Below are 23,165 nucleotides of genomic sequence, written 5' to 3' on the forward strand. Positions count from 1 at the left end.
TACTCTGTTCTGTTCTGCCTCTACTCTGTTCTGTTCTGTTCTGTTCTACTCTGTTCTGTTCTGTTCTGTTCGTTCTACTCTGTTTCTGTCTGTTCTACTCTGTTCTGTTCTGCTCTACTCTGTTCTGTTCTGTTCTGTTCTACTCTGTTCTGTTTCGTTCTGCTCTACTCTGTCTCTATTCTGTTCTGTTCTGCTCTGTTCTGTTCTGTTCTGCTCTACTCTGTTCTACTCTGTTCTGTTCTGCTCTACTGTTCTGTTCTGTTCTATTTCTCTGTTCTGTTCTGCTCTGTTCTGTTCTGTTCCTGCTCTACTCTGCTCTATTTCTGTTCTGTCTCGCTCTACTATCTGTTCTGTTCTACTCTGTCTCTGTTCTACTCTGTTCTGTTCTGCTCTGTTCTGTTCTGTTCTCTGCTCTACTCTGTTCTACTCTGTTCGTCTGCTCTACTCTCTGTTCTGTTCTGTTCTGTTTCTATTTCTTTCTCTGTTCTGTTCTGCTCTGTTCTGTTCTGCTCTACTCTGTTCTACTCTGTTCCTGCTCTACTCTAGTTCTGTTTCTACTCTGTTCTGTTCTACTCTGTTCTGTTTGTTCTCTACTCTGTTCTGTTCTGTTCTGTTCTACTCTGTTCGTTCTTTGTTCGTTTTGTTCTACTCTGTTCTGTTCTACTCTTACTCTGTTCCTGTTCTGCTTCTACTCTGTTCTGTTCTGCTCTGTTCTGCTGTTCTGCTCTACTCTGTTCTACTCTGTTCTGTTCTGCTCCCTGTTCTGTTCTGTTCTGCTCTACTCTGTTCTACTCTGTTTCTGTTCTGCTCTCTCTGTTTCTGTTCTGTTCTACTCTGTTCTGTTCTGCTCTGTTCTGTTCTGTTCTGCTCACTCTCTGTTCTATCTGTTCTGTTCTGCTCTACTCTGTTCTGTTCTGTTCTACTCTGTTCTGTTCTGTTCTGTTCTACTCTGTTCTGTTCTGTTCTACTCTGTTCTAGTTCTGTTCTGTTCTACTCTGTTCTGCTCTGCTCTGTTCTGTTCTGTTCTGCTCTACTCTGTTCACTCTGTTCTGTTCTGCTCTACTCTGTTCTGTTCTGTTCTACTCTGTTCTGTTCTGTTCTACTCTTTCTGTTCTGCTCTGCTTCTACTCTGTCTTCTACTCTGTTCTGTCTGCCTCTGCTCTGTTCTGTTCTTTACTCTTGCTCTACTCTGCTCTACTCTGTTTCTGCTCTGTTCTGCTCTACTCTACCTCTACATGCTTGTTCCCACAAAGAGAGAACCTGTAAGAGCTTGACAGCTGCAAGAGCGTCGTTGGGGCATAGTTCGGTTTTTCACATGGTTCTCGTTGGGGAAGCTGTCCAGTTCCCTGGTGCTGAAATCGCTGCTGCTGCGCACAGGAACTGGTGAGGATATTATAATCATATTCACTGGTATGAGTGAATCCTCTACTCTGACTTACCTGGAAGTTCCCGTTGACCTTTCCTCTCGTGGGGAAACCCAGCACACCAGTATGAGGTGTTTTTGGGGGTCCACCTCACATCATAGTATCTCGGCCCAGCCGTCCGCCTTGATCTCCACCACACCCCCTATCGTGACGGGCATCTTCTTGGTGGGCACCACCGGGCGCAGACGAACCTCCTCCACCCTGTTTCATCCACCTGCACCTGTGGGGAGGGGGTGGTGGGGGAGCAGGTGTTAGGGGTCAGAGGTTGGGTCTCAGACAGTGGAGGCTGCTGAGGGCAGGACGGCTCATAATAATGGCTGGAACGGAGCAAATGGAATGGCAACAAACACATGAAACCACGCAAACCATGGGTTTGATGTATTTGATACCATTCCACTAATTCCGTTCCAGCCATTGGACCACGAGCCCGTCCTCCCCAATTAAGGTGCCACCAACCTCCTGTGGTCTCAAAGGTCATGGGTCAGGGTTGTACAGGTCATGCAGACGCCGTCCCTCCACCTGCACCTGTAGCGAGGGCGTCAGGGGTCATAGTTTATACAGGGGTCATACAGAGTGCTGGGGTGTCACCTATGACCTGTTGTGACCCCTCTGTAGCCTGATCCACAATCTGACTCGTTTTGTGACAGAAACACAATGCGATCTCTCAACATCAGTATGGTCCAACGAGACCAGTGTTATTTAGCCTGCTGGCGTTTCTGTTTGTGCTGTCAAGTGGACCATCAGAGTTTCTCATGGTGTGAATGACACCACCGAAAAACCTCTGAGAAGATTGAGACATACAGTACATTTTCCCATACACATCTCTTCACACGGATGTCACTGTATCACACAGAGTCAGCATAGATGGAAAGAAAACGACCATTCAATGGGCCGGTCACAGAGCGCATGCCGTAACAGGTGAAAGACTCAGTCATGCTATGTGATGTACAATACCAGTCAAAAGTTTTGGACACACCTACACATTCAAGGGTTTTTCTTTATTTTTTTACTATTTTTCTACACTGTAGAATAATAGTGAAGACATCAAAACTATGAAATAACACATCATGTAGTAACAAAGAAGTGTTAAACAAATCAAAATATATTTTATATTTGAGATTCTTCAAATAGCCACTCTTTTGCCTTCCACTGAGACTAGAACCTGAGACTAGAACCTGAACGGACCAGACAGAACTATCTGGAGTGAGGAGTAGACCTGGTGATCATCAGCAGCCAAGAGGACCAAGTGCGTGTGTGTGTGTGTGTGTGTGTGTGTGTGTGTGTGTCCGTGTGTGTGTGGAGAGAGAGTGAGAGACAGAGCAGTGACGGCTGTGTATTAATAATATGCTTACTCTCTGCCACAACCACAGACATTACGATCTGGGCAGGCAGTTTGCCTGGATTGGTCTGACTGACACAGATACGAAGGGGGACCTGGAACTGGGTGGACGGAGCCCCACCGACCATACAGAGTAAGACGTCTGAAGAGTTCAGTGTCACTGTGAAATCTCGACTGGTGTAACAGCTTTAAAAGACCCCTTTACACCTGGTTCTAACATCGTCCGTTGTCGAATCAGGACAGCAAAAAAGCGAATTTGGCCATCGTCGTGGTTTTCTTGCCCCTTCTCAAAAATATTAACCACTGGCCAGATTAATTAAGATAATGGTCTTCGTAAGAAATAGTAACTGGCTGTCACTAAAGGCAGTAATTGTCACCGTACTTCCTCCGAGCTGCCACCTCTCCTTGTTCAGGCAGGCTTCGCGTTCCATTTGTTTTGTCTTGTTTATTACACACACCTGGTTCATATCCCCTCATCAGTACCTGTATAAGTGTTCCCTCTGCCCCCTGGTCTTTGTGTGTTGTGATTGTTTGTTGTGGAGGTTCTATTAGCTCGGGTGGAGCTCTTTGTTATTTTGTATCGCTGGGTTATGTTCACCCGTGTACTTCGTTGTTTCCAGTGTGCCTGTTTTTCCGCGCACTGAAGTGTTTGATGCATTGCTGCGTACTACCGTGTTCAGAATAAACCTGTTATTCGGTGATTTGCCCTCCTGTGCCTGACTCCTTCAAATCACCCATCACAGAATCACACACCGACATGGAGTCAGCAGGAGAAGCGAACATGCCAGGAGTCGTGGCACGGGTCCGGGAGCATTCTGATATAATAGCCAGCTTGGGAGAAGCGAGTGGGAGTTCTCCAGGTTGTCCAACGCCTGGAGAGGACCCGATCGCTTCGAGACCAGCTGAGCGACCGAGATCCAGCCACCCACACCCCAGCACCCCAGAGGGATCTGAACTATCCCGACCAAGGGGAGTGTGGACGGGGACAGCTGCCGCTGCCAGGAATTTCCTCCTGCAGCTGGACCTCTACTTCACAACCGTCAGCCCGGCTCCATCGGAGCGGGGAAAATGTGTCTGCCCTCATCTCCTGTCTCTGGAAAGCCCTGGATTGGGCCAACGCGGTTTGGAGTGAAAGGAGGAGCCTCGTTGGAGATCTACGGGGAGTTCGCTCGCCTTTTCCCGGGAAGTATTGACCACCCGCCCGAAGGAAGAGAGGCAGGGGCGTGGACCGCGCCCGAGACTTCGCGCGGGTTTTGGAATCTATCGGCTGGTCCGGGTGGAACAAGCGGGCCCTCATCGACCACTTCCGGTGCCAGCTACGAGAGGAGACGTCCGAAGGAGCTAGCCTGCCGGGACACCATGTTGTCCTTTGATCATCTGGTTGGACAACCTGCTGGCTGCTAGAGGACGTCCTGGAAGAGGCTATGGAGACATTCGTCTCCGAGTCCCTGCGCCAGGGATTCATAGTGTCCCTCCCACATCGCCCGCCTCCTAGAGTTGATTTTTTTTGTGAAGAAGAAAGACGGAGGTCTGCACCCTTGCATTGATTACCGAGCACTGAACAGATTGGAGATTTGCCCTCCGCGCGCCAACTCCTTCAAATCTGGTTGACTAATGTTATTAATAGTAACTGGTTGACTAATGTTATTAATAGTAACTGGTTGACTAATGTTATTAATAGTAACTGGTTGTTAATAAATGCAGTAATAGTAACTGGTTGTGACTAAAGGCAGTAATAGTAACTGGTTGACTAAAAGGCAGTAATAGTAACTGGTTGTTACTAAAGGCAAGTAACTGGTTGACTAAAGGCAGTAATAGTAACTGGTTGACTAAAGGCAGTAATAGTAACTGGTTGACTAAAAGCAGTAATAGTAACTGGTTGACTAAAGGCAGTAATAGTAACTGGTTGACTAAAGGGCAGTAATAGTAACTGGTTGACTAAAGGGTAATAGTAACTGGTTGACTAAAGGCAGTAATAGTAACTGGTTGACTAAAAGCAGTAATAGTAACTGGTTGACTAAAGGCAGTAATAGTTACTGGTTGTGACTAAAGGCAGTAATAGTAACTGGTTGACTAAAGGCAGTAACAGTAACTGGTTGACTAAAGGCAGTAATAGTAACTGGTTGACTAAAGGCAGTAATAGTAACTGGTTGACTAAAAGCAGTACATGGTAACTGGTTGACTAAAGGGCAGTAATAGTTACTGGTTTGTGACTAAAGGCAGTAATAGTAACTGGTTGTTACTAAAGGCAGTAATAGTAACTGGTTGACTAAAGGCAGTAATAGTAACTGGTTGTGACTAAAGGCAGTAATAGTAACTGGTTGTTACTAAAGGCAGTAATAGTAACTGGTTGACTAAAGGCAGTAATAGTAACTGGTTGTTACTAAAGGGCAGTAATAGTAACTGGTTGTTACTAAAGGCAGTAACTGGTTGACTAAAGGCAGTAATAGTAACTGGTTGTGACTAAAGGCAGTAATAGTAACTGGTTGTTACTAAAGGCAGTAAAGTAACTGGTTGACTAAAGGTGCAGTAATAGTAACTGGTTGTTACTAAAGGCAGTATTAGTAACTGGTTGTTACTAAAGGCAGTAATAGTAACTGGTTGACTAAAGGCAGTAATAGCAACTGGTTGACTAAAGGCAGTAATAGTAACTGGTTGACTAAAGGCAGTAATAGTAACTGGTTGACTAAAGGCGTAATAGTAACTGGTTGACTAAAGGCAGTAATAGTAACTGGTTGACTAAAGGCAGTAATAGTAACTGGTTGACTAAAGGCAGTAATAGTAACTGGCTGTGACTAAAGGCGTAATAGTAACTGGTTGACTAAAGGCAGTAATAGTAACTGGTTGACTAAAGGCAGTAATAGTAACTGGTTTGTGACTAAAAGGCGAGTAATAGTAACTGGTTTGCTTGTGACTAAAGGCAGTAATAGTAACTGGTTGTGACTAAAGGCAGTAATAGTAACTGGTTGACTAAAGGCAGTAATAGTAACTGGTTGTGACTCAAAGGCAGTAATAGTAACTGGATGACTAAAGGCAGTAAGTAGTAACTGGTTGCGACTAAAGGCAGTAATAGTAACTGGTTGTGACTAAAGGCAGTAATAGTAACTGGTTGACTAAAGGCAGTAATAGTAACTGGTTGACTAAAGGCAGTAACAGTAACTGGTTGTGACTAAAGGCAGTAATAGTAACTGGTTGTGACTAAAGGCAGTAATAGTAACTGGTTGACTAAATGGCGTAGTAATAGTAACTGGTTGACTAAAGGCAGTAATAGTAACTGGTTGACTAAAGGCAGTAATAGTAACTGGTTGTGACTAAAGGCAGTAATAGTAACTGGTTATGACTAAAGGCAGTAATAGTAACTGGTTGACTAAAGGCAGTAATAGTAACTGGTTGTGACTAAAGGCAGAAATAGTAACTGGTTGACTAAAGGCAGTAATAGTAACTGGTTGTGACTAAAGGCAGTAATAGTAACTGGTTGACTAAAGGCAGTAATAGTAACTGGTTGTGACTAAAGGCAGTAATAGTAACTGGTTGTGACTAAAGGCAGTAATAGTAACTGGTTGACTAAAGGCAGTAATAGTAACTGGTTGACTAAAGGCAGTAACAGTAACTGGGTTGTGACTAAAGGCAGTAATAGTAACTGGCTTGTGACTAAAGGCAGTAATAGTAACTGGTTGACTAAAGGCAGTAATAGTAACTGGTTGACTAAAGGCAGTAATAGGAACTGGTTGACTAAAGGCAGTAATAGTAACTGGTTGACTAAAGGCAGTAATAGTAACTGGTTGTGACTAAAGGCAGTAATAGTAACTGGTTGTGACTAAAGGCAGTAATAGTAACTGGTTGACTAAAGGCAGTAATAGTAATGGTTGTGACTAAAGGCAGTAATAGCAACTGGTTGTTACTAAAGGGCAGTAATAGGAACTGGTTGACTGAAAGGCAGTAATAGTTACTGGTTGACTAAAGGCAGTAATAGTAACTGGTTGACTAAAGGCAGTAATAGTAACTGGTTGTGACTAAAGGCAGTAATAGTAACTGGTTGACTAAAGGCAGTAATAGTAACTGGTTGTGACTAAAGGCAGTAATAGTAACTGGTTGACTAAAGGCAGTAATAGTAACTGGTTGTTACTAAAGGCAGTAATAGTAACTGGTTGACTAAAGGCAGTAATAGTAACTGGTTGACTAAAGGCAGTAATAGTAACTGGTTGACTAAAGGCAGTAATAGTAACTGGGTGTGACTAAAGGCAGTAATAGTAACTGGATGACTAAAGGCAGTAATAGTAACTGGTTGTGACTAAAGGCAGTAAGTGTAGTAACTGGTTGTGACTAAAGGCAGTAATAGTAACTGGTTGACTAAAGGGCAGTAATAGTAACTGGTTGACTAAAGGCAGTAACAGTAACTGGTTGTGACTAAAGGCAGTAATAGTAACTGGTTGTGACTAAAGGCAGTAATAGTAACTGGTTGACTAAAGGCAGTAATAGTAACTGGTTGACTAAAGGCAGTAATAGGAACTTGGTTGACTAAAGGCAGTAATAGCGTAACTGGTTGACTAAAGGCAGGTAATAGTAACTGGTTGTGACTTAAAGGCAGTAATAGTAACTGGTTGTGACTAAAGGCATAATAGTAACTGGTTGACTAAAGGCAGTAATAGTAACTGAAGTTGTGACTAAAGGCAGTAATAGTAACTGGTTGACTAAAGGCAGTAATAGTAACTGGTTGTGACTAAAGGCAGTAATAGCTAACTGGTTGACTAAAAGGCAGTAATAGTAACTGGTTGTGACTAAAGGCAGTAATAGTAACTGGTTGTGACTAAAGGGGCACGTAATAGTAACTGGTTGACTAAAGGCAGTAATAGTAACTGGTTGACTAAAGAGCAGTAACAGTAACTGGTTGTGACTAAAGGCAGTAATAGTAACTGGTTGTGACTAAAGGCAGTAATAGTAACTGGTTGACTAAAGGCAGTAATAGTAACTGGTTGACTAAAGGCAGTAATAGGAACTGGTTGACTAAAGGCAGTAATAGTAACTGGTTGACTAAAGGCAGTAATAGTAACTGGTTGTGACTAAAGGCAGTAATAGTAACTGGTTGTGACTAAAGGCAGTAATAGTAACTGGTTGACTAAAGGGCAGTAATAGTAACTGGTTGTGACTAAAGGCAGTAATAGTAACTGGTTGACTAAAGGCAGTAATAGTAACTGGTTGTTACTAAAGACATGTCAATAGTAACTGGTTGTGACTAAAGGCAGTAATAGTAACTGGTTGACTAAAGGCAGTAATAGTAACTGGTTGTGACTAAAGGCAGTAATAGTAACTGGTTGACTAAAGGCAGTATGATAGTGAACTGGTTAGTTACTAAAGCGGCAGTAATAGTAACTGGTTGACTAAAGGCAGTAATAGTAACTGGTTGACTAAAGGCAGTAATAGTAACTGGTTGACTAAAGGCAGTAATAGTAACTGGTTGACTAAAGGCAGTAATAGTAACTGGTTGACTAAAGGCAGTAATAGTAACTGGTTGACTAAAGGCAGTAATAGTAACTGATTGACTAAAGGCAGTAATAGTAACTGGTTGTGACTAAAGGCAGTAATAGTAACTGGTTGACTAAAGGCAGTAATAGTAACTGGTTGTTACTAAAGGCAGTAATAGTAACTGGTTGTGACTAAAGGCAGTAATAGTAACTGGTTGACTAAAGGCAATAGTAACTGGTTGTGACTAAAGGCAGTAATAGTAACTGGTTGACTAAAGGCAGTATAGTAACTGGTTGTTACTAAAGGCAGTAATAGTAACTGGTTGACTAAAGGCAGTAATAGTAACTGGTTGACTAAAGGCAGTAATAGTAACTGGTTGACTAAAGGCAGTAATAGTAACTGGTTGACTAAAGGCAGTAATAGTAACTGGTTGACTAAAGGCAGTAATAGTAACTGGTTGACTAAAGGCAGTAATAGTAACTGGTTGTGACTAAAGGCAGTAATAGTAACTGGTTGACTAAAGGCAGTAATAGTAACTGGTTGTGACTAAAGGCAGTAATAGTAACTGGTTGTGACTAAAGGCAGTAATAGTAACTGGTTGACTAAATGCAGTAATAGTAACTGGTTGACTAAAGGCAGTAATAGTAACTGGTTGTGACTAAAGGCAGTAATAGTAACTGGTTGACTAAAGGCAGTAATAGTAACTGGTTGTGACTAAAGGCAGTAATAGTAACTGGTTGTGACTAAAGGCAGTAATAGTAACTGGTTGTGACTAAAGGAAGTAATAGTAACTGGTTGTGACTAAAGGCAGTAATAGTAACTGGTTGTGACTAAAGGCAGTAATAGTAACTGGTTGTGACTAAAGGCAGTAATAGTAACTGGTTGTGACTAAAAGCAGTAATAGTAACTGGTTGTGACTAAAGGCAGTAATAGTAACTGGTTGTGACTAAAGGCAGTAATAGTAACTGGTTGTGACTAAAGGCAGTAATAGTAACTGGTTGTGACTAAAAGCAGTAATAGTAACTGGTTGTGACTAAAGGCAGTAATAGTAACTGGTTGACTAAAGGCAGTAATAGTAACTGGTTGTTGTCAGCTTCCTGCTTCCCCTGTTTGTCTCTGGCCTCTAGAGGTCAGCTGTGTTCCCCTTTGCCTTAGTTCTTCCTCCTGTGTCCTAATTAGCTTATCCAGGTCACCTGTGCCTTGTTTCCCCTTGTGTATTTTAGCTGTGTGTTTTCCCCTGGTTTGTCACTTGGTTATTGCGTCCTGACTGTGTGTCTCCTGCTTTGTCTCACCGTGTCTGTCCTAGTAAGTTTTTGAAGTTATCTTTAGTTTGTTTTTCTCCCCCGTGGAGTTGTTTTTGTTTGCCTCCTGTTTTGTGAACATTAAATCTACTTGCCTGGAGTATTGCCTTGGGTGTTTCATTTGGGTCCTACAACATCTCCTCTGTGGCTAAGGGTAGTACCCCCAGCTCTACACTTCTGAGACCGGAGTTCTAACCCGGATTGTGACAGAATAACCAAGTCAATCATGGACCCAGAAACACTCAGTTCCCAGGACCTGTTGGCGGTGATCATTCGACATGAGGCTTCTTTCCAGCGCCATGAAGCCGTTCTCAGCCGACAAGAGGAGCTGATGGCTAGACATTCTCAACTCCTGGCCGAAATGATGAGTTCCCTTCACCAGCTCTTTGAACGCCTCCTTGGTCCTCCCCCTTCCCCCCGGTCACCTCCCAGTGACGACAGGCCTTCTCGGTTGGCGGAGCCCCGACTACCACCTCCCAAGCCCTTTTCTGGGGATCCAAGCTCTTGCCAGGGTTTCCTCACCCAATGCTCCCTCACCTTCGAGCTCCAACCCTCAAGTTTTCCCACAGACCGTTCCAAGATTGCCTACCTCATTACCCTTCTTTCAGACAAGGCGCTCGCCTGGGCCTCTGCGGTGTGGCAGTCCCAGGAGGCCTGTTGTGACTCCCACGCTGCATTTGTAGAAGAGTTCAAGCGGGTGTTCGATCATCCTGTCAGTGGGCGGGGGAGGCTTCCAAGCGCCTACTGTCTCTCCGTCAGGGCCCCCCGAAGCTACGGCAGATTTTGCCATTGAGTTCCGAACCATGGCAGCAAGGAGCGGATGGAATGATGAAGCGCTGAGGGTCTGCTTTCAGGGAGGGTTATCTGAGCCCCTTCAAGATGAGTTAGCCACCCGTGAACCAGCTGGAAGATCTCGAGTCCCCTCATAGCCTTGGCCATCCGCCTGGACAATCGTCTAAGAGAGCGGAGAACGGCTCGCCGTCAGGTGTCTCAGTCCCAAGTTCCTCTGAGCAGCTCTGTTTCTCCTGTTTGGACTCCGTCATTCAGAGCTGCCCCGGCTCCTGAACTGCCCCAGGATTCCCCGGAGAGCAGCAGTTAGGCCGTTCCAGGCTTTCTTCCAACGAAAGGGAACGTCGCATGAGGGAGCGTCGGTGCCTCTACTGCGGGGTTGCCGGCCACTTCCGCTCCACTTGCCCCGAGCTTTCGGGAAACGCCTGTCCGCCTCAGCTACAGGAGGGTTGTGATGGGGAAAATTAGAGCTCCTCCTACTAACGCGGTCCTAGCTATTCCAGCCACTCTGTCCTGGGAGGGCCACCAGCATCGGGTCCAGGCTATGATCGATTCCGGTGCCGCAGGTGATTTTATGGATGTAACCTTGGCTAAGGAACTTAAGATCCCTACCCAACTACTTCCCTCAACCCCAGGCAGTTACAGCCTTAGATGGCAGACCTCTGGAACCAGGAAAAGTTACTGAGGCGACTCAGTCCCTGCGACTTACCATCTCTCAACACCAGCAGGAGGAGACCTTCTATCTCATTGACTCTCCCGAGTATCCTATTATCCTGGGTCACCCTTGGCTATGCAGACATAATCCCCAGATCGACTGGCCTACTGGCACCATTCTTAGCTGGGGTCCCACTTGCCAACTCACCTGCATGCTTCAGAGTTCCTCAGCCCCTAGTACCCAGTTTCAAGAGTCTGTTGACGTCTCCCGAGTCCCCAGTGTTTACCATCGGTTCAAGGCAGTGTTCAGCAAGGCCCGGCTACGGCCTTACCGCCTCATCGCACTTATGACTGTGCCATTGATCTACTCCTGGGTGCTGCCCTCCTAGAGGTCGGATCTTTTCCTTGTCCTCCCCCGAGCACGCAGCTATGGACACCTACATTAAGGAGTCCTTGGCAGCCGGCCCTCATCTATGCCTCTACTTCCCCGGCTGGGGGCGGGCTTCTTTTGTTGAAAAGAAAGACGGGGGTCTGAGGCCTTGTATTGATTACCGGGGACTCAACAAGATCACGGTTCGAATCGATACCCTCTTCCTCTCATGGCCACTGCTTTTGAGCTGCTTCAAGGGGCTTCCATTTTTACTAAGCTGGATCTCCGCAATGCTTACCATCTCGTGCGGATCCGGCCAGGAGACGAATGGAAGACGGGCGTTCAACACGCCCACGGGACACTATGAATATCGGGTGATGCCGTTCGGGCTCACCAATGCCCCCGCAGTATTCCAAGCCCTGATTAATGATGTTCTCCGGGATATGCTTAATCTGTTCGTCTTCCGTGTACCTGGACGATATCCTCATCTTCTCGAGGTCACTGAAGGAACATGAGGGGCATGTTAGCCGGGTTCTCCAGAGGCTCCTTGACAATCACCTCTCACGTTAAGCCTGAGAAGTGTGAATTTCATGTTTCTCAGACTCAGTTTCTCGGGTTTATTGTCACTCCCGGGCACCTAGAGATGGATCCCAAGAAGGTCAAGGCGGTCCACGATTGGCCGCACACCTGCCACGGTCAAGGAGGTTCAACGGTTCATTGGCTTTTCTAACTTCTATCGGAAGTTCATCAAGAATTTCAGCTCGGTGGTAGCCCCCTTGACGACGCTTACCAAGGGAGGAGGGACCAAGATTCACTGCGGGGTCCGGAAGCAGCAGGGGCCTTCGAGGATCTCAAGCGCCGCTTCACTTCTGCTCCGATTCTGGTGACCCCTGACCCAGAGAGACCTTTCGTGGTGGAGGTGGACGCCTCAGAGGTGGGGGTGGGAGCCGTCCTGTCACAGAGGGGTGCGGATGGGAGATTACACCCTTGTGCCTTCATGTCTCGCCGCCTGTCTGAGGCCGAGCGCAACTACCACGTGGGGGGATCTAGAGTTGCTTGCGGTAAAACTGGCCTTGGAAGAGTGGCGCCATTGGCTTGAGGGGGCTCAGCACCCTTTCCAGGTTCTCACAGACCACAAGAACCTGGAATATCTCCAACAGGCTAAGCGGATGAACCCTCGGCAAGCACGATGGTCCCTTTTCTTTAATCGATTCCAGTTCCTCCTGACTTACCGACCTGGCACCAAGAACGTCAAGCCGGATGCTCTGTCTCGAGTCTATTCTCCCGGAGGTACAAGAGAAGCCCTTGGCATCGATTATTCCGAGGTCTAGGATCGTCGCACCTCTTCAGTGGGAACTAGAAAGAGGGTGCACGAAGCTCTTGCCCATGAGCCCATCCAGGCGGTGGTCCTGCCGGTCGCCTGTACGTTCCTCGGTTCGGGCCCGCGTCTTGCAGTGGGGTCATGAGTCGCCCTTGACATGCCATCCTGGCAGTGCTCGCACACTGGAGTTCCTCCGACGGCGGTTTTGGTGGCCGTCCATCAAGAAGGACGTGCAGGTCTATGTTGAGGCCTGCCCTGTGTGCAACCAGGGAAAGTCGACACGCCAGCGACCCCCAGGGACTGCTCCATCCCTTACCTGTTCCTCGAAGGCCATGGTCACACCTTTCTCTGGACTTTGTTACGGGACTTCCTCTATCCCAGGGCAACACCGTCATCCTTGTGGTGGTAGACCCGTTTCTCGAAGGGGCTGCCCGGTTTATTCCCTGCCCAAGCTGCCCTCGGCTAAGGAGACTGCTGAGCTCCTCGCGAACCATGTCTTCCGGATATTTGGCATTCCCCTGGACGTGGTCTCTGACCGAGGTCCCCATTCTCGTCCCGGTTTTGGGGGCCTTCTGCAGGCTTATTGGGGCCACAGCCAGCCTATCGTCAGGATTCCATCCAGAGTCTAATGGCCAAACGGAACGGATTAATCAGGATCTGGAGACCACCCTCTCGCGGTGTATGGCGGCCAGTAATCCCCGTCTTGGGCCACCTATATCATTTGGGCTGAATATGCCCACAACACCCTCAGTCCTCAGCCACCGGATTGTCCCCCTTCGAATGCCAGTTCGGTTACAACCCTCCATTATTTCCAGAGGAAGAGGCGCAAGTTGGTGTTCCCTCGGCCCAGCGCTTTGTCCAACGCTGTAGGCGGACCTGGAAGAAGGCCAGGTGTACCCTCCTTCGGACCTCCCAGAGATACCAAAGTCAGGCTAATCGCCACCGCCCCGGACGGTCCCTAGTTTCCGAGCTGGTCAGAGAGTTTGGTTGGCCACTAAGAACTCCTCCGGGTCGAATCCAAGAAGCTTTCCCAGAGATACATCGGCCCTTTCCGCATTGCTAGAAAGGTTAACCCTGTTTCGTATCGCTTTAGTTCTGCCTCGCTCCCTTAGAGTTAACCCCACTTTTCATGTTTCACTCCTTAAACCTGTCTTGTCTTCTCCTTTTGCCCCCCCACACAGACCCCCGCCACCTCCCAGGATCATAGACGGCCAGCCAGCCTACACAGTCCGCCGGATACTGGACTCCCGGAGGGTCCAGAACTCTCTGCAGTATCTGGTGGACTGGGAGGGCTACGGGCCAGAGGAGCGCTCCTGGGTTCCAGCCAGGGACATCCTGGACCCAGGGTTGATCCGAGATTTTCGCACCCTGGGGCCAGGGTGTTCTGGAAGGAACGTCAGAGTCGTTCCTAGAGGAGGGGGTCCTGTCAGCTTCCTGCTTCCCCTGTTTGTCTCCTGGCCTCTAGAGGTCAGCTGTGTTCCCCTTGCCTTAGTTCTTCCTCATGTGTCCTAATTAGCTTATCCAGGTCACCTGTGCCTTGTTTCCCCCTTGTGTATTTTAGCTGTGTGTTTTCCCCTGGTTTGTCACTTGGTTATTGCGTCCTGACTGTGTGTCTCCTGCTTTGTCTCACCGTGTCTGTCCTAGTAAGTTTTTGAAGTTATCTTTAGTTTGTTTTTCTCCCTCGTGGAGTTGTTTTGTTTTTGCCTCCTGTTTTGTGAACATTAAATCTACTTGCCTGGGAGTATTGCCTTGGGTGTTTCATTTGGGTCCTACAACATCTCCTCTGTGGCTAAGGGTAGTACCCCCAGCTCTACACTTCTGAGACCGGAGTTCTAACCCGGATTGTGACAGTTGTGACTAAAGGCAGTAATAGTAACTGGTTGTGACTAAAGGCAGTAATAGTAACTGGTTGACTAAAGGCAGTAATAGTAACTGGTTGACTAAAGGCAGTAATAGTCACTGGTTGACTAAAGGCAGTAATAGTAACTGGTTGACTAAAGGCAGTAATAGTAACTGGTTGTGACTAAAGGCAGTAATAGTAACTGGTTGTGACTAAAGGCAGTAATAGTAACTGGTTGTGACTAAAGGCAGTAATAGTAACTGGTTGTGACTAAAGGCAGTAATAGTAACTGGTTGACTAAAGGCAGTAATATGAACTGGTTGGCTAAAGGCAGTAATAGTAACTGGTTGACTAAAGGCAGTAATAGTAACTGGTTGACTAAAGGCAGTAATAGTAACTGGTTGACTAAAGGCAGTAATAGTAACTGGTTGACTAAAGGCAGTAATAGTAACTGGTTGACTAAAGGCAGTAATAGTAACTGGTTGACTAAAGGCAGTAATAGTAACTGGTTGACTAAAGGCAGTAATAGTAACTGGTTGACTAAAGGCAGTAATAGTAACTGGCTGTGACTAAAGGCAGTAATAGTAACTGGTTGACTAAAGGCAGTAATAGTAACTGGTTGACTAAAGGCAGTAATAGTAACTGGTTGTGACTAAAGGCAGTAATAGTAACTGGTTGTGACTAAAGGCAGTAATAGTAACTGGTTGACTAAAGGCAGTAATAGTAACTGGTTGTGACTAAAGGCAGTAATAGTAACTGGTTGACTAAAGGCAGTAATAGTAACTGGTTGACTAAAGGCAGTAATAGTAACTGGTTGTGACTAAAGGCAGTAATAGTAACTGGTTGTTACTAAAGGCAGTAATAGTAACTGGTTGACTAACGGCAGTAATAGTAACTGGTTGTGACTAAAGGCGTAATAGTAACTGGTTGACTAAAGGCAGTAATAGTAACTGGTTGACTAAAGGCAGTAATAGTAACTGGTTGACTAAAAGGCAGTAATAGTAACTGGTTGACTAAAGGCAGTAATAGTAACTGGTTGACTAAAGGCAGTAATAGTAACTGGTTGTGACTAAAGGCAGTAATAGTAACTGGTTGTGACTAAAGGCAGTAATAGTAACTGGTTGACTAAAGGCAGTAATAGTAACTGGTTGACTAAAGGCAGTAATAGGAACTGGTTGACTAAAGGCAGTAATAGTAACTGGTTGACTAAAGGCAGTAATAGTAACTGGTTGTGACTAAAGGCAGTAATAGTAACTGGTTGACTAAAGGCAGTAATAGTAACTGGTTGACTAAAGGCAGTAATAGTAACTGGTTGTGACTAAAGGCAGCAATAGGAACGATTGTGACTGTGGTTTCTTGATTCCCAGGCTGCGTTGCATTGCATTGAGTCAGATCAGAGTGAGTGGGTGGAAGAGGAGTTGGCTGAACTCCTGGTTTGTTGTCTGTTCGCCACATTGGACAGAGGAGGAGTCAGGCCATAGGAACACAGAGAGGAGGAGGGTTAGGGGAGGAGAGGGAGGAGAGGGGGGGGAGGAAGAACAGGAGGACACACGAGGAGAGGGAGGGGGAGGAGGACACACGAGGAGAGGGAGGGGGAGGAGGAGGAGGAACAGGAGGAGAGGGGGGGGAGGAGGAGGAATTCCGTTTACGAAAAGCTTTTCTTTTCAAAACCCTAACTCTTATGAAAGCTCTTCTTTAGTTTTAACTGTCCAATCAGCAGCTTGAAAGACAGACTGTATTTCCATCCTGATCTAACCATCCAATCAGAAGGCAGAACAGTAAAACCCAGAGTCCTGGAGGTAAGGCCCCCAGTCTAAGGCTGCGTTCCAAATGGAACCTTATTCCCACGTGCACTACTATCAAAAAGTCAAAAGTAGTGCACTATAAAAGGGAATAGGGTGCTATTTGGGACGCACCCTAATATTTTACCCTCCTCACCTCAAACCAGTAACTGTAGGAAGGAGAAGAGAGAGAGAGAGAGAGAGAGAGAGAGAGAGAGAGAAGAGAGAGAGAGAGAGAGAGAGAGAGAGAGAGAGAGAGAGAGAGAGAGGAGAGAGAGAGAGAGAGAGAGAGAGAGAGAGAGAGAAGAGAGAGAGAGAGAGAGAGAGAGAGAGAGAGAGAGAGAGAGAGAGAGAGAGAGAGAGAGAGAGAGAGAGAGAGAGAGAGAGAGAGAGAGAGAGAGAGAGAGAGAGCAAATGGAAGAAGACTGGCTGTCTGGCACCTATGTGCTTTTCAACACTACAACTGTGCTTCCTCAGTTGGACAGTCACTCACTGGTGGTTAACTTATGACATGGCCATGTTACTTGACATAGTGAATGATCTGTGAGAGTGTAATTGTAAACTGTAGTATAGGGCTCTATAGTGCATCACCAAAGGCCACGCAGCTCGATCAACCCACCAGGAAATAAGTAGCATGTTATATTGACCTGCAGTCCTTTCCTGTTATGGTCGGTTCAGTAAGATATGAACCCAGACATACATCAGCAGACTGCTTCAGGGCAACAGCTTCTACAGCAGACTGCTTCCAGGGCAACAGCTCATTCAGCAGACTGCTTCCAGGGCAACAGCTCCTACAGCAGACTGCTTCCAGGGCAACAGCTCATTCCAGCAGACTGCTTCCAGGGGCAACAGCTCCTACAGCAGACTGCTTCCAGGGCAACAGCTCATTCAGCAGACTGCTTCCAGGGCAACAGCTCCTCAGCAGACTGCTTCCAGGGCAACAGCTCATACAGCAGACTGCTTCCAGGGCAACAGCTCCTACAGCAGACTGCTTCCAGGGCAACAGCTCATTCAGCAGACTGCTTCCAGGGCAACAGCTCATTCAGCAGACTGCTTCCAGGGCAACAGCTCATTCAGCAGACTGCTTCCAGGGCAACAGCTCATTCAGCAGACTGGTTCCAGGGCAACAGCTCATTCAGCAGACTGCTTCCAGGGCAACAGCTCCTACAGCAGACTGCTTCCAGGGCAACAGCTCCTACAGCAGACTGCTTCCAGGGCAACAGCTCCTACAGCAGACTGCTTCCAGGACAACAGCTCCTACAGCAGACTGCTTCCAGGGCAACAGCTCATACAGCAGACTGCTTCCAGGGCAACAGCTCCTACAGCAGACTGCTTCCAGGGCAACAGCTTCTACAGCAGACTGCTTCCAGGGCAACAGCTCATACAGCAGACTGCTTCCAGGGCAACAGCTTCTACAGCAGACTGCTTCCAGGGCAACAGCTCCTACAGCAGACTGCTTCCAGGGCAACAGCTCCTACAGCAGACTGCTTCCAGGGCAACAGCTCCTACAGCAGACTGCTTCCAGGGCAACAGCTTCTACAGCAGACTGCTTCCAGGGCAACAGCTCATACAGCAGACTGCTTCCAGGGCAACAGCTCCTACAGCAGACTGCTTCCAGGGCAACAGCTCCTACAGCAGACTGCTTCCAGGGCAACAGCTCCTACAGCAGACTGCTTCCAGGGCAACAGCTCCTACAGCAGACTGCTTCCAGGGCAACAGCTCATACAGCTACGTCTCAAATGACTCCCTGTATCATTTACGTCATTTAGCAGACGCTCTTATCCAGAGCGACTTACAAATTGGTGCATTCACCCTATAGCCAGTGGGATAACCACTTTACAATATGTTTTTATTTATTTATTTCTTTGGGGGGTGGGGTAAGGGGGGTAGAAGGATTACTTTATCCTATCCCAGGTATTCCTTAAAGAGGTGGGGTTTCAAGTGTCTCCGGAAGGTGGTGAGTGACTCCGCTGTCCTGGCGTCGTGGGGGAGCTTGTTCCACCATTGGGGTGCCAGAGCAGCGAACAGTTTTGACTGGGCTGAGCGGGAACTGTGCTTCCGCAGAGGTTGGGGGGCCAGCAGGCCAGAGGTGGATGAACGCAATGCCCTCGTTTGGGTGTAGGGACTGATCACAGCCTGAAGGTACGGAGGTGCCGTTCCCCTCACAGCTCCGTAGGCAAGCACCATGGTCTTGTAGCAGATGTGAGCTTCAACTGGAAGCCAGTGGAGTGTGCGGAGGAGCGGGGTGACGTGAGAGAACTTGGGAAGGTTGAACACCAGACGGGCTGCGGCATTCTGGATGAGTTGTAGGGGTTTAATGGCACAGGCAGGGAGCCCAGCCAACAGCGAGTTGCAGTAATCCAGACGGGAGATGACAAGTGCCTGGATTAGGACCTGTGCCGCTTCCTGTGTAAGGCAGGGTCGTACTCTCCGAATGTTGTAGAGCATGAACCTACAGGATCGGGTCACCGCCTTGATGTTAGCGGAGAACGACAGGGTGTTGTCCAGGGTCATGCCAAGGCTCTTCGCACTCTGGGAGGAGGACACAACGGAGTTGTCAACTGTAATGGAGAGATCATGGAACGGGCAGTCCTTCCCCGGGAGGAAGAGCAGCTCCGTCTTGCCGAGGTTCAGCTTGAGGTGGTGATCCGTCATCCACACTGATATGTCGGCCAGACATGCAGAGATGCGATTCGCCACCTGGTTATCAGAAGGGCTGTGTTCTATATACCCTATTTACCCTATTCCCAGATACCCTATTCCCAGATACCCTATTCCCAGATACCCTATTCCCTATTTACCCTATTCCCAGATACCCTATTCCCTATATCATATATACCCTATTCCCTATATAGTGCACTATTTTTTACCAGAGGCCTATGGGTAAAGCCAATTCCAATTCAAAATATTCTTCATTCAAAAGCATAGAATAGAATTAGAATTGGGATTCCAGTGAACTTCCTAAATTGACTGGGATTGAAATGTAATTGACCCCCCAACCCTGCTACTGCATGACAATGTAAGCAATTGCAATGCCTTACATCGATGACGTTGGAGTTGACAAATCCAGGAAGCCTCTCGTCCTTGCAGATGACTCCAGCGTCCTCATCGTGTGTGCAGTCACTGTTGCCCCAGCCACGAGACTTACACAGCTCAATGCTCTTCTCCTCCGTTACACTGCACATTATCCAGCCAGATCTTCCCTGCATAGAGAATAGACAATCAGTCACGTTGGTCAACCATAACACAGCATGGAGAATAATGTACTGTGCACGTTCACTGTAAACCAATGCATTCTCTAGCGTTTGAGTTCTGTACTGTTGAACGGTGTTCTACTAGAGTTCTGTACTGTTGAACGGTGTTCTAATAGAGTTCTGTACTGTTGAACGGTGTTCTAATAGAGTTCTGTACTGTTGAACGGTGTTCTAATAGAGTTCTGTACTGTTGAACGGTGTTCTAATAGAGTTCTGTACTGTTGAACGGTGTTCTAATAGAGTTCTGTACTGTTGAACGGGTGTTCTAATAGAGTTCTGTACTGTTGAACGGTGTTCTAATAGAGTTCTGTACTGTTGAACGGTGTTCTAATAGAGTTATGTACTGTTGAACGGTGTTCTAATAGAGTTCTGTACTGTTGAACGGTGTTCTAATAGAGTTCTGTACTGTTGAACGGTGTACTAATAGAGTTCTGTACTGTTGAACGGTGTTCTAATAGAGTTCTGTACTGTTGAACGGTGTTCTAACAGAGTTCTGTACTGTTGAACGGTGTTCTAATAGAGTTCTGTACTGTTGAACGGTGTTCTAATAGAGTTCTGTACTGTTGAACGGTGTTCTAATAGAGTTCTGTACTGTTGAACGGTGTTCTAATAGAGTTCTGTACTGTTGAACGGTGTTCTAATAGAGTTCTGTACTGTTGAACGGTGTTCTAATAGAGTTCTGTACTGTTGAACGGTGTTCTAATAGAGTTCTGTACTGTTGAACGGTGTTCTAATAGAGTTCTGTACTGTTGAACGGTGTTCTAATAGAGTTCTGTACTGTTGAACGGTGTTCTAATAGAGTTCTGTACTGTTGAACGGTGTTCTAATAGAGTTCTGTACTGTTGAACGGTGTTCTAATAGAGTTCTGTACTGTTGAACGGTGTTCTAATAGAGTTCTGTACTGTTGAACGGTGTTCTAATAGAGTTCTGTACTGTTGAACGGTCTTCTAATAGAGTTCTGTACTGTTGAACGGTGTTCTAATAGAGTTCTGTACTGTTGAACGGTGTTCTAATAGAGTTCTGTACTGTTGAACGTGTTCTAATAGAGTTCTGTACTGTTGAACGGTGTTCTAATAGAGTTCTGTACTGTTGAACGGTGTTCTAATAGAGTTCTGTACTGTTGAACGGTCTTCTAATAGAGTTCTGTACTGTTGAACGGTCTTCTAATAGCTGCTCTCTGACAGGTCTGTAACTCACATATGATAGAGCCTCTATATAACAGTTACATTAATATTACTGACCTTGGCCTTTGCTTTACTTGGTGCTGTGTGTCCATCCTTCGTGCTTATGAATGGTCTTATAAACGTGTAATAACTGCTCTATGACAGTGTTATAGCTCACCTAGGCCCTTGCCGTACTTGGCGCTATGTGTCCACCCCGTAGCGGAGACGAAGCCCAGCTGGCGACAGAGGACGTTGGCGTTGGAAAGAGAGAAGTCGTCATCACAGATGGTCCCCCACTCTCCCTTGTAGAAGACCTCGATGCGCCCCTCATTGTGCTTCCGGGGGTACCCCACCAGACGAAACTGCAGCCGGTCGTTCTGGGGTTTGGGGGAGACGATGCCCTGGGGAGGGGGCGTGGTCAGGGCCAGGATGCAGACAGGAAGCCACACCCCTAACAGGAAGCTGCTGATGGAACATCGCTGCCACCATCTTGAAGTCTTCATCTCTCAAACCTGTAGGGGCAGGGACAGGAGAGTTGAGCTTGAGGGTCAGAGGTCAGGTGGGGGTGGGGGGCAGCATTGCAGGCGGGTCGCGACTGACTGATCTACAAATCACTTTTCAACATAAATAACTACTCATTATTATTTATAGATCAGTCGGTCACAATGTACCCACAATGCATCATGGATTTGATGTTCTGGAACAGGGCTAATGTCAAGAAGACTTTAAACTTTAAACTGTTCTCAACTCAAAGATGCTAGTAAAAAAATACCCCAAATAAATCCGCCAACTTTACAGATTGTAATGCAAAAGATCACCAGGCAATAATGAAGAACTGAACTCAGTGACATTATTTTTCTAAGAACATTTCTCATTGCTTGGGCCAAGTAGAACCAGATATGTAAAGACCTTTCCTCAGTGAAGTCTGAGACCAAGCAACACCAGAGAGATAAAGACCTTTCCTCAGTGAAGTCTGAGACCAAGCAGAACCAGTGATGTAAATACCTTTCCTCAGTGACGTCTGAGACCAAGCAGAACCAGTGATGTAAATACCTTTCCTCAGTGACGTCTGAGACCAAGCAGAACCAGTGATGTAAATACCTTTCCTCAGTGACGTCTGAGACCAAGCAGAACCAGAGATGTAAAGTATGCATGGTTGACTTCCTGTAAGAAGCTGGACGGACGCTCAGAGAGCACAAATTCGATCCAACACTGTGATTCAAACCAGCTGCTGAATGTTTCCTCGCCTGTTATGGAGGAGGGAATAATGCCGAGACAAGCAACCCTCTGATGGAAAACCAGCCGGCTTCACTACAGCCTAAACAAAAACGGGACTCAGATGCTTAGAACGTGTGCATATAGATTTGGTTAGGATGAATGACTGATTGAAACCAATTGGTGTGGTGTGACAATGTCATCTTTGCCAGAAGTACGTTAAGCGGCCAACTATGTGTAGTAATTCTTATGGAGTCTACTGAGTCTGGCGTTTCAACTCTGACCTGCCTGACCTGGGGTGTATTCAATTCAAGAGTTTTTATTGGACAAATTCAGGTAGGTCCCTCCCAGTTTCGTTTGGTTTGCATCTGTCTGCTTTCGTTTGGTTCTGTTTGGTTCCTAGTGAATAAACCTCTGTACGTGTGTTTGGTTCCTAGTGAATAAACCTCTGTACGTGTGTTTGGTTCCTAGTGAATAAACAACAGAGCACAATAATATGAATCTCTTGACAGACTATGTGACATAAATGGAGCATCTGACGCAACTATGCAAGATTTTAGTTCTGGGTGTCCGAGATCATAATACTATGAATATGGTGCTTGATGGTGCATAGTGTTACATCTGTCATCTACAGCCAAAACATGCCAGGCCAGGCAGTCACCTTCATTAATCTGTCATCTACAGCCAAAACATGCCAGGCCAAGGCAGTCACCTTCATTAATCTGTCATCTACAGCCAAAACATGCCAGGCCAAGGCAGTCACCTTCATTAATCTGTCATCTACAGCCAAAACATGCCATGCCAGGCAGTCACCTTCATTAATCGGTCATCTACAGCCAAAACATGCCATGCCAGGCAGTCACCTTCATTAATCTGTCATCTACAGCCAAAACATGCCATGCCAGGCAGTCACCTTCATTAATCTGTCATCTACAGCCAAAACATGCCAGGCCAAGGCAGTCACCTTCATTAATCTGTCATCTACAGCCAAAACATGCCAGGCCAAGGCAGTCACCTTCATTAATCTGTCATCTACAGCCAAAACATGCCAGGCCAGGCAGTCACCTTCATTAATCTGTCATCTACAGCCAAAACATGCCAGGCCAAGGCAGTCACCTTCATTAATCTGTCATCTACAGCCAAAACATGCCAGGCCAGGCAGTCACCTTCATTAATCTGTCATCTACAGCCAAAACATGCCAGGCCAGGCAGTCACCTTCATTAATCTGTCATCTACAGCCAAAACATGCC

At 46.7% G+C, this 23,165-nt stretch overlaps 1 pseudogene; it reads right to left on the minus strand.

Moving 5' to 3' along the window:
• Positions 1–1,231: 1,231 nt before the first annotated feature.
• Positions 1,232–21,209, minus strand: LOC123488806 (annotated as a pseudogene).
• Positions 21,210–23,165: the final 1,956 nt, after the last annotated feature.

Source organism: Coregonus clupeaformis, unplaced genomic scaffold (genome assembly GCF_020615455.1).
Source record: "Coregonus clupeaformis isolate EN_2021a unplaced genomic scaffold, ASM2061545v1 scaf2508, whole genome shotgun sequence".
Taxonomy (NCBI): Eukaryota; Metazoa; Chordata; class Actinopteri; order Salmoniformes; family Salmonidae; genus Coregonus; species Coregonus clupeaformis.